Source organism: Ornithorhynchus anatinus, chromosome X3 (genome assembly GCF_004115215.2).
Source record: "Ornithorhynchus anatinus isolate Pmale09 chromosome X3, mOrnAna1.pri.v4, whole genome shotgun sequence".
Taxonomy (NCBI): domain Eukaryota; kingdom Metazoa; phylum Chordata; class Mammalia; order Monotremata; family Ornithorhynchidae; genus Ornithorhynchus; species Ornithorhynchus anatinus.
The window spans coordinates 22,546,303-22,549,384 of NC_041751.1; positions in this window are offsets into that span (position 1 = coordinate 22,546,303).

Sequence of the window (3,082 nt, forward strand, 5' to 3'; positions counted from 1 at the left end):
CCCTCATGGGGCTCACACTTTTAATACCCGTTTTGCTGATGAGGTAACTGAGGCACAGAGAAGTGAAGTGACTTGCCCAAGGTCACACAGCAGATAAGTGGCAGAGCCGGGATTAGAACCCATGTCCCCTGACTCCCAAACCCGGGCTCTTTCCACTAAGCCACACTGTTTGGGAGAGACTTGAGTGGGCCCAGAATGCTTCCTCTGGGTGCCCCTCTTTCTCCTGCTTGCTTTTCACCACACTTTCTTCAGCTCCATTCTCTCTTTCCTAAGATCTGACCAGAAAAACTGCACACAGTATTCCAGGTGCAGGTGTATCGTGGTTTTATACAGGGGGAAAACTTTGCCTTTAGTTTTGTTTTTTGTCTTCCTGATTCAGTCCATCATTTGGTCTGCTCTTTTTGGACCAGAAAGTTAAAAGTAAGTCAACAATACCTCCCAGCTCTCTTTCCGTGAGTTCATCATCATGTAGTTGCAACTTGGATTATTTTTTCCCTGGGGCTATTACCTTGCCCTTGCTCATGGTGAAACTCACTTGCAATTTTTCAGCCCACTCCCTCAGTTTAATGAGATCTTCTTTCAGTTTATCTCTGTATGCAAGATATTTAACCACTTGGAAGTGCTATTATCTGCTACAAAGATTGGAGAGTTCCTGCACAGTCCCTTTTCTAGAACATTTATGATCAGTCAATCAATAGTATTTATTGAGTGCTCTCTCTGTGCAAAAGACTGTACTAAGCATTTGAAAGGGTACAATAGGGTCAGTAGACACAATCCCTTTCTTCGAGGAGAGTACAATCTAGTAGATTATGATGATATTACATCATGATGATTTGATCCAAACACCACTCCCTGGGGAAGTCCACTATATGTGTGCCCCAGAATACACCTGTAATATGTTTCTCAAAAATTTGGGTTTATCATAAAGCATTGTATTTTGGGGTACATTTTTCTATTGACTCACTTGTACTCAGGTTCTCTTCCAGAATCAGCTCCAACATGATAATCAAGCCACCCAGGTAAGTAAAAATTGCACTGTAAAACACACCTGGTCTCCCCCATTCCCCTCCTCCCTTCCCCTCTACTATTTCTAGCTTCTATCTTGACCTCCCTGCCTTCAGCCCTATCTTTTCCTCCATTATCCACAACACTCAGTTTTTTGGTGTATGACCCCTCTACTGCCTGCAGGAGGGAGAAGGAAAATGTTTCTAGGTCCTAGTCAGAACCCTAGTTGCCAGAGACCTGAGTCCTCACTCCCACGAGCATGGAGTTAGCTTGGTTAAATCCAGTCATGTCCCCTCTCACTGTTCTGTCAGCTCTGACTTTATCAGCATGCTCTTCTGTCCATTTACAGCTGAGGAGAGAGAGACTGAAAGTTAGGAACTGGGACCATGTGGTTAGGGTAAAGGGCAAAGTCAGAATCAGCGGTGTGAGGTAGAGACAGTTATCCCCTCTCAAGTCACTGCTCCCTCCTCATCTGGCCCACTATTTCAATTCACTGACTTCCAGCCTTACTGCTCCTTCAATCCTGGATTTCAAGTCACCGATTAGAAAATATCAGGGAGGGACAGAGAAGGTGGGAGGAGGGAGTAAATGAGCAGGGGGTTCTCTGCTTCAGCCAAAGGCAGAACAGAATCGAGACAGTCAATCATATTTATTGAGTGCTTACTGTGAATAGAGCATTCATTCATTCTATCATATTTATTGAGTGCTTACTGTGTGCAGACTACTGTACTAAGAGCTTGGGAGAGTACACTATAACAATAAACAGACACATTCTCTGCCCTTAATGAACTTGCATTTTAGAGGGGAGACAGACATTAATTTAAATAAATAAATTACAACTATGTACATAAGCGCTGTGGGACGGGGAGAGGGGGATGAATAAAGGGAGAAAGTCAGGGCGACACAGAAGGGAGTGAGAGAAGAGGAAAGGAGTGCCTCGTCAGGGTAGGTCTCTTGGAGGAGATGTGCCTTCAATAAGGCTTTGAAGGTGGGAAGAGTAATTGTCTGTCAGATAGGAGGGAGGGTGTTCTAGGCAAGAGGTGGGATGTGGGCGAGAGGTTGGTGGTGAAGTGGATGAATTGGAGGTACTGTGAGAAAATTAGCATTAAAAGAGTGAAGTGTGTGGGCTGGGTTGTAGTAGGAGAGTGGGGATGTGAGGTAGGAGGGGGCAAGGTGATGGAGTCCTTTAAAACCATTGGAGAGGAGTTTCTGTTTGATGTGGAGGCTCTTGAGGAGAGGGGAAACATGGCCTGAATGTTTTTGTAGAAGAATGATTTGGGCAGCAGAGTGAAGTATGGACTGGAGTGGGAAGAGACGGGAGTCTGGGAGATCAGAAAGGAGGTTGATACAGTAATCAAGGCAGGATAGGATAAGTGATTGAATTAATATGGTAGTTCAAATGGAGAGGAAAGGGTGGATTTTAGGTCGAAGGTTGAACAGACAGGATTTGGTGATGGATTGAATATGTGGGTTGAATGAGAGACAGAAGTCAAGGACAACACCAAGGTAAGGGGCTTGTGAGACAGGAAGGATGGTGGTGATGTCTGCAGTGATGGGAAAGTCAGGGGAAAAACAGGGTTTGGGTGGGAAGACAAGTTCTGTTTTAGACATGTTAAGTTTGAGGTGACGGGAGGACATCCAAGTAGAGATGTCTTGAAGGCAGGAGATGTGAGACTGGATAGAGGAAGAGAGATCAGGGCTGGAGATGTAGATTTGGGTATTATCCACATAGAGGTGGTAGTTGAAGCCATGGGAGTCAATGAGTTCTCCAAGGGAGTGTGTATTAGATGGAGAATAGAAGGGGGCCCAGAACTGAACCTTGAGGGACCTCCACAATTAGGAGGTGGGAGGCAGAGGAGGCCCTCGTGAAGGAGACTGAGAATGAACAGCCAGAGAGATAAGAGGAGAACCAAAAGTGGATAGAGTCAGTGAAGCCAAGGTTGGATAATGTTTCCACGAGAAGGAGGTGGTCCACAGTGTCAAAGGCAGATGAGATATCAAGGAGGATCAGGATGGAGTAGAGGCCATTGGATTTGGCAAAAAGGAGATCATTGGTGACTTTTGAGAGGGTGGTTCC